This window comes from Mirounga angustirostris, unplaced genomic scaffold (assembly GCF_029215605.1).
Source record: "Mirounga angustirostris isolate CCGP_5_RB_7025 unplaced genomic scaffold, mMirAng1.0.hap1 SCAF_12, whole genome shotgun sequence".
NCBI lineage: Eukaryota > Metazoa > Chordata > Mammalia > Carnivora > Phocidae > Mirounga > Mirounga angustirostris.
In genome coordinates, this window is record NW_026991720.1 from 78,127,750 (window position 1) to 78,141,133 (window position 13,384).

Genomic DNA, 13,384 nt, shown 5'->3' on the forward strand with positions numbered 1-13,384 from the left:
ATGACCCATGATTGAGTAGTTTTAATTAAGTTCAGTTGGAGTAGTGGGAGGGGAAAGGTGCTTCATTCACTCCTTCATTAATAGTTAAAGTGAATATTATAAAGATCTCTAACTTTTGTAGCTTGAACATCTTTCCTTTTTATTGAATTTATTGTTTTTCTTTCTATAGAGTAGTACCATTTGGGGAACTGATTCCCAGGAGCTTGAATGCTACCCCACTTCCAGCACTATAAAACAGAGGCCTGCTGTTTTAATCACGCCTCTCTCTCTCAATGTTGTTTGCGCCCTGGTACAACCCATCTGCCTTGAATCTAGTGCTCCGCTGGGGCTGCACACATCTGCCAGCCAGACTACCTTCGTACACAATTACTCAATCCACCGTAAGGCTCTCTAATAGGAAACAAGTGTGACAACGGCAAGCCTCCTTTTTTTTTTTTCCCTCCTCCCTCTTAAACCACAGAGTCAAATAGCTCTAATAGAGATGAAGCTTGATAGATCCGCCCAGGTGTAGGTGAAATGGTAGAGCCTCAGGGGTAATAGATGCTGTGCTCTCATGCTGAAGTTTAGCACTTTGTCCTGACCGGCTCTCTAGCAGCAGAGCGCGAGGGGCTGCTCCTTGTACAGTTAACAAAGTCGGCACGCTTCTTGCCGCTCACGTTTATGCCTAATCCGGAGGGCAACCTGGAGCTAGGTAAGAACAACAGAACAGCCCTTTTACTTCAACGTGTGGACAAAGGACAGCAAATGCAGTAAGTGGAAAATTTCTTCTTCCTTCTTTACTTGGGAATTCATTAAGGATGTTTACTCTCAGCGAATCCTCTGAAGACTGCAAAAGCGAACGAGCAAAAAGCCTGTGTTCATAACCCTGTGGATTTCCCCCGGTTTCGTTTTGCACAGTGCCTTGGCACTGTCACTGAAGCTTAAATACCCTGCAAGTGACTTCCTCATTCAGAAGGTCTCGGAACTAAAATGTGGTGCTAATAATATTGCTAATTCAATCCTGCAGCCTGGCATATTACTCACTATTTCTGGGTGAGACGTCCTTTCTTGCTGTCAGAAATGATGGTAGCAAGTGTTTGGTCACAGCTCTGAGAATAAAAAAAGAGTACGTAAGAGACGTACATACTTTTCTTGAAAATAGACTGCAACTTTTATGCATAACTGTATTGTCGTATCACCGTTCATTAACGTGCGGAATTTGCTTGCCATTTTTACTTTACAAATCCATTTTACAGCGCAATCTCTTACCAAAGAAAGGGTGCTGAAAACTAAAAGCAGTATTAAGTTGTAGCAGTAATGACAATGATAATGAATTTTTAAACAAACGAAACAAAACAAAAGGTCATTTGTCTGATAGCATAGGAAAAGATATTAAAGCCAGATGTAGGAAATCTCAACTTTGACTTTTTGGTCTTTCATGCTTGGTTTAAAGCAGCCTTCACTTTGCGTTTACTTTACATTTACAACTTTAGATTCACCATTTAACTATATTTGGACTTCAAGTTCAGATTTGATCTAAATACAGCCCTGTTCCTTGAGCCCCCTACCCTGATTTTTACTTGGCTATGGGGAATCTTTTTATTACTATACCATATATCCTGAATTGTGTTAACAAGCTAACTGTGGTGGACTTTTTTCAGGTGGAATGTCAGCCAATGTGAAAGAATGTGTTTGCTGTTCAAATAATGTATGATGTTCCATGTAAGAAATAAACACATGGGACATATGCCCTGACAAAGATTCCAGTTATGGTTCCTAAATTCAGTCCATCAGATATTGCCCAAAGATAATCATCTTAAAAAAGAGGTGGTTAAAAACCATTAGCATGTTATAATAACTATTTACAGTCGTTTGAGGATTTTTTTTTTAATTTAGGCATTTTTAAAAAATTAGTCTGGAAGGCTTTGTTGTCTCAAAAGACAATGCACATATATAGGGTACATAGACAGGTAAAATGAGATAAAACAGTGTTGCATTGTTTAAATAATTCCCTACTGGCCAGTGTTTTGTTTTTGTTTTCTAACTATTATAGATGGACATCATTGAAATTGATGGGTTAAAAGCCATGACGGTAGAATCCTTATGACTCCTTTGTGTATATTCAGAAATGATTTAGCTTGGATAAAGTTGCTGCTATGAGAGCTTTAATTAATTACCGCTAGTTAAATATATTTCTTTAAGAATTGCATTGACATTACTGATGGTGGAGTAAATGCAGTTTAAAAGTCATTCTTCATGAAATACTTTAACCGACAATTGTTGGCATTGAATAGCGGTCAATGTCTACCCCCTACAGGGAGAGAATCTAATTTCACTATGCCTTCCCCAGTACATGAATACTATGGAGTACAGTTCACACATATGAATGCTGTAACCGTGTCAATGACTCCAACAAGTGCCCCTTAATGAAAAGGTCAGGTCTATGATTAATAGGAAGCCTTTTTCAAAGGCTGGACTTCACTTCAGCACTGCCATTAGATTTGTTTCTTCTTGATGTACTTCATTTGCCTTTCAAAGTATAATAAAAATCAAGTGGTGCTATGCTGCACTTTTTAAATACTTCGTGGTTAGTTTTTTGTGATGATAGCACATTGGTAGTCTATTTGGTTCAGTAAAAAAATAAGTGAAAAAATTATTGAAGCCAATTATTGACGGCATAGGATGATGAATGAGAATTTTACACTTTATCCAAATACTTAAAACAAATGTAGCCTTTGCTTAAATTTCAGTTAACTTAATAAGCTTTAAGAGGCATTGTGGGGTAAAGATGGAGTGACAGAGGAAGGGTTTGATATTTTACATAGGATTTATTATGCTTAAATGGTAGCTGTATGTCAGCAAGTAAATATACACAAGTAACTCCTGCAAATAATGATTTTTCACTAATGGTGACATTCATTTAAGGATATATAGCTAAGTGGAGATAAAGACAGTAATTATATATAGTGATATCCTCAAAGAAGCCATTTAGTCATCTATAATTATAATGGTGGTTTTGTTACAACTATCCCAGTTAAAACTTATGCTAGAAGCATTATGGTTAAGTCCAACTTAAAATTAAAAAAAAAAAAAACTTTTCAACTAGAATTATATTTTGCTAAGAAATATCATGTTGAAATTTAAGCAATTTACAAATTACATGGTCCTTAAATTCTTTTGTCTTTTCATTCATGTAAGTGTTCTGTGTCTTTGTGGCTTTATCTGTACGTGTTTTCAAATAAGATTGCAATAGGACTGATTAGTACAAATAATGTAAGTAAATGTAAAATATATATATGTGCTCTGTTTGTCCATGCAAATTCTCAGATGCTTGGAAGAATTGTTTTTAGAAATCACCAGGGTATAAAGGGATACTCTCTCTTAAATAATTTGTACTTTTTAAACCTAAATCAACATTTATAGGATTTAATAACTCCATTTTCACTTACAGCAAAGAAACTATATTATATGTCAAGTTAGCAAGTGTGGGTAAAAATACAGTCAAATTTCAATGGCCACTCAAGGAGGAGAGAGTGTAGTCAACTGTCCAATGGGCACAGTGCATCCCAGATGTGCTCCCTCCTTATCAGTGGCCAACAGCTGTGTTTTCCAGGTACTCTTCTATTCAGGCTTCCATTTTTGCTCTGAATTGGAAGCCAACTATTTCCAGATAGGGTGCTAATGAATAACATTAGTTGGGCACTTGCAAGGAACCAAACACTGCCCTGAGCATTTTGTACCCATGATTTCTTTAGTCCTTGGAGCCCAAGCTGTTCCATTCATAAATATAAAAATAGAGTGGTTGAGGAACTTGAGGAGTGTTGCATAGTTAGTAAATTGTGGAACTTGGATTCAAATTAACTTTGCCTGAAAACAGATAAATCTTCCAAACACTGCAATGCTGCCTCCCTAGCAGGTGACTTCATTATCAATGCAAAGTTGACTTTATTTCTGACCACCTTATTAGAACTACTTGAATTCTGAAAGAGATTCATAAATAGAAATAGCTAGAACACCCAGTGAAATAAAGCATAAATGTTAAATACCAGTAAGTCTGAGCACACTTCAAGTTACCTCATCATTCAGCATGTATAGCCCCTACTACTTTTCAGAGGTTTGACTGCTGGCACAGAAGGGGTTACAGTCATATTGCAGACATTTGGAGAAGATTTGGTCCTTCTATCCTCACTCAATTGCTAATTTTCCATTCCTATTAAGTCTCTGAGAAGAGTTTGTCATCTGAGGGTATTTCCAACCAAGCCACTGTTGAAGTTAACGGGGGTGACTATAATCATGATGGCCTCTCAATGAGAGTCACCTCAACACATTCCCACCACTAAGGCAGTGAAGAAAATGAGCTATCAGTTATTCACTCTGAAAGATTTTCGGGCCTCAGTTATTCAGTAGGACCATCTGGATTGTTTAAATAGAATGCTAATTGAATTTTCCCTTTGTCTGTGGATATTTTTGTCTTGTAGGCATAGCCTGGAAAACACCTACTTGAAATACTGCATTTCAAATACAGATTTTCCTAGGAACTGTATCTGTGGTATGTCTATCTGCTGGAACACTTTCTCCCCAAGATAGGCATTTATCCATATAAGTGAGAATTTTCTTTGTAGAGAAGTCAAAAACAAAATATTTATGATAAAAAAAAACCTTCGATTTCATAATAGAACTTTCGTCATGATGGGCTTGTGTATCCTCTCCTAGATAAAGATAGAATATTCAGTTTAAAGGGAGTTTTTTTAATTTCTAAAAGCATATCATAATTATTAAGCCAAGACATCCAGTTGCTTTTATACAAACAAGCAGATTTATGCATGGCAAATGTAATGAACATGTGGAAATTACATCAAATTTTTAGCAACTCAACCAACTTTTTTTTTTAAGTGGATAGATAAAATGTTTAGCAACCCCAACCCACTTATTTTTAAGTGGGTAAATATAAGTGTTCTTTTAATTCCCATATATTCTTTTGTGTTGATAAAATATATCTGATGAAGATAGTTAAATGTGGTTGGCATTTATAAGACCAGAGACTATTTTTATACAAAAGAAGACAGAGAAGAAAATAAGTAATTTTTTTCCAACTAACCTCAAGATCCTGGAAGAGTTAATCTATAGTGACAGGATCTGAAAGCTCTAAATACCTTGAGGATTGATGATTACTTAAAAAACTTTGGTGAAAGACTTCCTCTATCAGTGTCATTACTCAAAGAGATCAACAGCCTAGCTTCTTGAAGTTAATCTTATCCTCATAAATCCTTCTTGAATTTTCCAGAAAATCTTTCATTTTCCTTTGTAGGTTCATCTTCAGTGGGAGAGTCTCCTCACCCCTCACCCTCCCTTTTTTATCTGACTTGTCCCATGCCTTCCACCAGGGCCCCAGTCTACAGTTAATTCTGATGTTGGCTCATACTGGCTTGCTTCCTACTGGCTCATGTTCCAGGGAAATATTGAGGACACTGTAGGCTTAGCTACTGTGCTGATGGACAGTTCCATTCACATCTGGTGGTCAGAACAGTCTCATACACCCAGAAGCCCAAACCAGAAGTCAACCACAACTCAACTCGTAGTCAGTCCTTCCTTTGTATGGAAGGTTCTCAGTTCCCTACACAAATCAGACTTCTAGCTACCTTGGTATATTTCTGCAACCAATATCTGAAAGTTCTTTTCTATCCCTGCTTAATATTAAATATTCTCTTCACTTTAGATTTATTAACACCTATAGCCTATTTTGAGCATGATACAAATTTTTAATTTTGTTGTGAAGTACACTTTTTCATTGCTGTGTGTTCAGAGTTAAAGTTGAAGGTGCCACAAACTCAAGGTTTCAAAGAGGCATCTAATTAGCAGTCAACTTCATTTTGTTTTATTCCTTAATATTGCACATTCAAATTTGGATGAATAGCAGAGAAGGATGATTAGTGTTCCATTTGTACCTGTATTGAAAGTTTGAGGTTTTGACCTTGTTTCTGGCCAGATGTGCTGATAAGCATGAATTCCACATGCTACATAATGATTTTCCTGATAAACTGTACTTTCAGTTACTCTGGAATTTATTTTTCCTAAATAAGCCATATACTATTAATTATGCACATACCTGTTCTTCTATTTGACTGAATTACAAATCGAAAATTCTCCATAAGTAGAGCACTGAACATGAAGTAAAACACCGGAGTTCAGGTCCTCTTTTTGACAATTATTAGCTCATTTTCATAATGTGCTTTCATTTTTTTTCCACTTCTAGTATTAGAAGTATATTTTAACATGACCAGTTTTGTAACCAAATATTTAATTTATGCAACATGAAAATTTGAGTAAGAGTAGCTTATGTGCAAGCCTTTCATTTCATAAAAGCAAATATATGTGGGTGAATATAGAGAAGAAACATAAAGTAACTACTATTATGTCCTGAGGTTTGGTATCTTCTTTAGTCTTCATATTGACAGGCAAAGAGATTTGTCATTTGCATTCGTTAGGTGAGCAATGTGTTTTACTTTCTCAATTTTATGAATAACATTAAACTATAAAAAATATTTTCAAGTGATACATTCAGTATGATATTTGAAAGCAGTGAATGTGCACAAACATGCCAAGATGCCCAATATGCAGGGTAGGTTGGGACAGAAACTGTTTTTTAAATTTTTTAAATTTAATTAACATATAATGTGTTATTGGTTTCAGAGGTAGAGGTCATTGATTCATCAGTCTTATATAACACCCAGTGCTCATTACATCACATGCCCTCCTTAATGTCCATCACCCAGTTACCCCATCCTCCCATCCCTCCCCCCTCCAGCAACCCTCACTTTGTTTCCTATGATTAAGAGTCTCTTATAGTTTGTCTCCCTCTCTGATTTTGTCTTGTTTTATTTTTTTCCTCTCTTTCCCTATGATCCTCTGTTTTGAGAAATTGTTTTTATTATAGTTCTAGTCCTTTGGACTGGAATTTAGAGACTCAAACTATTTCAATACATTATGAACCTCAGGGATGCACATATATACTGTATATATGGTGAGAGTCATACCTGACAAAAGCCTTTAATATTGCCATCATATTTTGATTCGAGAAAATACAAGAAATGAGTATGATATCGATGCCACATCTTTCAAGAAGGCATTTTACTTTGGTACCTTTAGGAGAATACAAATGTTATGGATGATTTTGTCATGTAGGAAATGAGGTATATTTTATATCAGACCTTGTCTTTACATCATATTTTTAGGTATATTCATTAATTTGTGTTACAATAATGTGATAAATAACTTCTGTGTGTGTATGTAATTTATGTGTGAAAGCAAATATATGCATGTGTGAATAAATCCTCTATTAGCATGATTTCTATTATATATTCTACAGTAATAACTCAAATAAATAAAAATGCTTTTTTTTTTGTTTAAGGAACTATTGTCCATAATTTAAACAAATTTCATCACAAACTTTGGCATGCACCAACAGGAAAAAAATCTATGAACTTAAAATATTTTTTCCCAGCTTACCTTGGCTATTTTAGAGTTTTGAATATTTATCGTAATGATTGGCTATAGAAACACTGTATTTTTATATTATAAATATTTTATATTTATTATTATATTATATTTTTATTATATTTATTTATTATTTATTTATTATTTATTATATTTATTATTATTTATATTATATATAATATAATATATATATTATTATATATTTATATTATATTTAGTCTGTTACTTTAAACGATGACTATGGCTACCAACAGCATTACACAGAGGTCTTGTAAGTGAAATACGAGTTTTTTAAATTTGTTCATTTTGGAAATTGTGAACTTCGCTTTTTTATTATAAGACCCAAATGTTTATTTTAGGACTTAGTTGTATATTGCCCACTTGGAGACTTTTTAGACTCTCCAAAACAACTAGACTCACAAAACTACCATTGGCTAAAGCTGACACCAGCCTACTTAGAATGAGATGGAACGAGAAGGGACAACAGACTGCCAGTGGGGCAGCATCAGGGGCTCCACTTGGGGCAGCCCAATAGCTGAGGTGCAGCAGAGATCAAAATGGCAAGGTGGTGAAGACACCAGCTTAAAAGTGCCCTTCCCTGTGGAAACCAGTATCTTTGGTTACAATAGGGGTACAGCTTCTAAAGTCTGCCCAGTGGACATAGTCACCATAGTCAGAAAACCTGACATTAGGCTTCCTGTCAGGTATTTACCATTTTCCCAGTCCTGATTCAGGGTAGCAGTCAAGGTCATTTTTGCCGCAGGTAAATTTTCCTAGTCATACCATTGGCATTCTAATTTTTATCGTATTTCCAAGGAAATAGAGCTAAACAGTTCATAAAAGATTAAATTGTCATGACAAAGAGGCAAGTGTGTTGTAGTTCTCTATCCACAGGCAATTAACATGAAGTTTGGGAAGATTCATTTGGGGGGCTGGCGTGGCATATTTCCATTCTGTCTGCAAAAGCGGACTGCACTTGCATTTACAGTTGTACTTACTACTCGGAGACCTGTCATTCGTTGTTTTGATGTTGCTTCCAAAATATTTTCAGCATTTCTGCCCCTCTCTAAGCTTTAAAAACTTTATATACCTGCACACCAACATTTTGAAGGGCTGAAAAGATCTCGATCATTAATTAAAATTCCCAAGGGAATTTTGTATCCTTTATATGAGATTAGACTAAGGAAGGTTAAGACTGTGTTTTCTATGACTAAAGCTCAGAATCAATTATGTAACTGCTTAAATGAGTAAGACTTCCCATAAGATAAGCCTGGAATTGCTTCCAAAGCTCAGGATGATAGTTCCGGAAGACCACCTTTGACATGAGAACAGGCTAATAGGACCCATCCATGATATATCACATGTGGCTACAGCAATAACGTTATATGTCAGCGTGTCTTTGGGGAAGAAAGTGAATGTGGCAGGAACTCTGGCTTTTTTGGAGGGAAGCAGTGTCATGGGCAGATGATACTTCGGGAGTTCCTACCTACTGTGACCACCCAAGTTTAAGGATTGACTTGAGCTATTTTTAAAGAAAGTACTAAGGGCTGGGCAGGTTAAAAGCATTTTGAGTGCATTTACTATTGTGGTTGCCAATCCTAACTACTGGACTTGAAAAGCATTGCTAAAGATTTATAATAGTTATATTTAAAAAGGTGAACACTAAGAAACTATATGCAATTCAGGTTGAGTCTACTAGTTTACTTTCTAGGAATAGGTATCAGCTATACAATAACTATAAAATGTATGTGCATTTATATACATAGTCTTATAATGAGTAGAGAATTTACCAAAATTTCAAAGATTGTACTTGCATAAGGTCAAAATTAGTTGTATGACCATGGACAGGTCATTTAATAACACTGCCTCAATATTTTTACCTGAGGACTTTTAAATAGATAATATATGGTATATAGTTTCTTTTATTTCTAATTTAAAATATGTATATGCATATTGTTTCGTTTGTGGTAATATTAATGGACAGCAGTACATAAAACATAATTAAAACAAAACTTGGGTAAGATAACAATGATGTGTTACTCATAAAGGTGTATGCTGATATTTTAAAGAATTTTATTTTTTATGATACATTTAAATGACTTAAAGTCAATCTTGACTGAATTAATAAACTCTTGAGTAGTTAAATATCCTCAAGTTATTTGAATATTGAAAAATGAGGACATTGATTGTTTTAGTTAATTTTGCTGGCTTCTGTTAAGTGCTTATCATGAATTAAGGAATTAAAAAGCATTTCTTGCACTTTAAATAGATAATAATTTGCCTTTTTTTTATTCCAGATGATTTTTTATTCTGTCAAACTATAGACACCATAATGAAATGGGGATGATGCAATGTAATTAGCTGAAAATAGTGAACTTAATTTATCTTAAATTATGGGTAATAAAAGAAAAAAATAGGAAACCATATTAAGAATGATATTACTTAAAGAAATAGAAAAACATTTTGCAATTATTTCATATTCCGTCTTGAAATTAGAGCTATAAATCTTTGGAAAATTTGTCAGAGATATATGAAGTTTCTATTAGATCTTTTTTGTTGTTGTTATACACTGCATTTCTTATTTAATAGATAATGAGTTTTAACATCAGCTGTGGCTGGCTCTCTTCATTTGGATGAACAATATATTTAAAGCATTTTTTAATTTCTTTTAACAAAGACATGTCACAGTTACAAGATCTTTGAAATAATGTGTAGGGTTTAGATTTGATCCCAATCTGTGCTGCAGAAGCCATTAATAATTAAGACATATGCAAAAGAAGGTAGAGGTAATGAGTATTTGAAAGACTGGTGGGTCACTGAAGATTTAGACTGACCCTAGTGTGTTTTCATTGATCAACCCCACAATGAAAGGGTGCACCTTTTTCTACTTAGAAGCCTAAAGAACCAGGAAATACTTTAGCAAATTTTGAGTGTTATGAACTTTATCTTTGACACTCTTCCATTCTCTTCACAACTTTTTCAATTCAGGGAGCAATTTCTCTTTCCTTCTCTCAACAGCTGAGTCACCCTCCTGCTCATAGTCTTCATTCTGACTTCCGATTACCCCCAAACTTGAACTTCTGCCAACAGCAGAGTGTTGTCAGTTCAGAAAGCTCCATGCTCTTAAATAGTCTTTATTCTTTAGCATTGTCACCCTCTTCCCCAGTAATTCCTAAATCAAAATACTCATTCTTTGGGTGTAGTAATTACTGCTAGGCCCTGGACGGGAAGCCAATTCAGCAAAGACACAGCATGTGGAAAAATACAGTGTGATGGGTATCTTTTAATTACTAGTTTTAACCCTTTGAGGCATGTTTATATTTTAGTAAGGGCAATCTTTTGATTCGAAAGGTGTTTCTAATGTTACAAGCTTCCAAAAAAAAAAAAAAATTAAAAGAGTTGAGTTTCAGGCCAAGGGCCGAGCTCGCTTCCTTTCCACCTCCGACCTGAGATCTGTCTGTGGCCATCTCTGACCCAGGAAGGGGCCCCCCCTGGCAAGCAGTCTCAGTCAGGAGATGAGGATCTGTTACAACTCAGTGTCACTTTCTGCTGTCCAGTCACTTTTGCCTGTTTCATTCTCATGCTCGAAAGATTTTGAAACCAGCCAGTGGAAGAACCTTACCAAATGAAAATAATCTAAGTTTTGAAGTTTACTTTTGATGATTATGTGTTACAAGTCCATTTTTCACCTTCTTTGCCATTCCCGCTGTTCCTCCTTAGCCCCTAACCCCCACATCCTCCATCCCTAGCATACTTTCCTTCTGAAATCAGTTGGAAATTCAGAGGAAGTGAAAAAAGGAAAAAGAGAAATACAAAAAGCCCTGCCTGACTGTTGCTAATTGAGGGAAGGTGAAGCTGCTCCACGTATGGAGTATTGTTCCCAGTGGCTGCTGCCGAGATGAACATTAATCTTGTTTTAGTAAAACTTCATTTATATAATTAATCATGTTGTCATTGGGGGGTTAGTGATGCAGTTTGCCTTGGACAACTGCCGGAGACCTCAGACCCTACACTAGCCTCAACTTTTCTGACTTGCCTAATCCAAGTAAATTTACATGGAATTCAAAGTCAGTGTGCTAATGTCATTTTGCTCTGGCTGTCTCTGTGGTTATCGTTGTCCTTGTCTCAAATTGACCTTGAGGGACGCCTGGGTGGCTCAGTCGGTTAAGCGTCTGCCTGCCTTCAGCTTGGGTAGTGATCCCAGGGTCCTGGGACCGAGTCCCACATCGGGCTCCTTGCTCAGCGGGAAGCCTGCTTCTCCCTCTGCCTGCCTCTGTCTCTCTCTCTCTGATAAATAAATAAAATCTTAAAAAAAAAAAAACAAGTTTAAATTGACCTTGAGATTTTACATGTGAAAAAGAAAAGCAATTGAATATTCCTAACCCTTGAACTTCCTCGTGATAGGATCAATAAACCATGGGCGTGGTTTTAATGGTCCAACTACGGCAGAACAGTATGGACAGCACAGAGTGTGTCGTTGACCTATGTCGTTGACATAGGTTCACACTGTCTGAGGTGGTACACTTGTTTAAAGAATGAAATGTAGCTCTTTGAAAACCATTAATGTTACGGCGTAATGAAAACATCCTTCCCTAGTCTATGAAATCTTGAGTTAGGCAGGATCTTTTCCTGCCCTGAATTCTGTAACCTGTATTACCTGTGTCATTTTTGATAGCTGCCTGTCCTGAGGCATTTCCATAACCTGCTAGAGGCTGAGCTTCTTGGGCACAGAGACCAGGGCTCCCACTGTCTTTGTGCCAGACAGCCGTGACAAAGTAGCTGTTCAGTAAATACTTCTTGACTGAGAAATGACAATCCCACCCTGTATATGCAGATTGAGGGGTCTTTAACTTCTGCCTCTATACCCCATTTGCTATTTAATTGGCTATTAGCTGGAGCTGATTGATAGACATGAACACTTTTTTTTTTATAAGAGAATTGGCAGCTATGTAAATACAGCACTTAACCTTAAGCACTCAGCCATTAACCTTAATCACTGTCCATTAACCTTAAAGCACCCCAGGTTTCTCCCCTTACAATCCCCCAAAGTAGACCCCACGGAATGCATTCTTCACCATGAAAAAGAATCTTAGTGGAATGTTTTTATTGTTCTGTGAGTGGCTGTAAGAAAAATGTATTTTGAAAGGGAACATTTGACTCTATTTAGGTAGATACTAATTAATTTTCCAGGTGTTCAAAGAAAGATACAAAATTGGAAAAATTATTTTGAAGAGCATGTTCGGATATATTTGGTAAGGAAAAAACTGAACAATGCTTTTTTGAAGTGCCATTTATAAGGTTGATAATCACAAGTGTGTCGCATATCACTTTCTAATTAACCCCGTAAATATATGAAAAATAAATAACCTTTTCCTATAACTGCTGCTAGTCATATTTAATATTAACTCCAGACATGCAGGAACAACTGCTTACTTTAAGAACAGTGACTTCCTGAAATATTTTCTACCTGTCAGAAAATCTCAAAGAGAAGGATAAAAGAAATGTTCTCTTTTAAATACATTTTAGATTTACTCTTGAAGTATTCTCACTCATAGATATAACCCATTTTACTGAAATAATAGCACCCAGTTTCATAATCCTTTGTAAGCTACAAAATCTATATTTTCTATTTGGGGGGGTTTCACAAAAACTATATAATAATGTTAATGGAAAGATACAAAATGTCAACCGTTAGTTAATGCATTCCAATTTATTGTGTATATTTTACATCCCAGTTTTGTTTTTACCAAGGTCTGCATTTACAACCTAGAGTTGCAGTAAAATGACATTACAAAATTGGAAAAGGTTTTGTGTGTAGTTTATATGCAATTATGTTTTACAACCTCAATCTTTGAGGGGAAAGCAGTAAGTCAATGAAGTTCCCATTGTATTTTGAACATAATACATCTTA

The 13,384-nt window shown here is 35.7% G+C and overlaps 1 protein-coding gene across 1 annotated transcript in view; it reads left to right on the forward strand.

Moving 5' to 3' along the window:
- The first annotated feature begins 436 nt into the window (after nucleotides 1–436).
- Nucleotides 437–13,384, forward strand: part of SEMA3A (semaphorin 3A) — a 473,560-nt gene continuing 460,612 nt past the window's right edge. The window contains exon 1 of the mRNA XM_045864793.3: nucleotides 437–749. The gene's annotated coding sequence lies outside the window, so the exon portion shown is untranslated. The remainder of the gene's footprint in view (nucleotides 750–13,384) is intronic.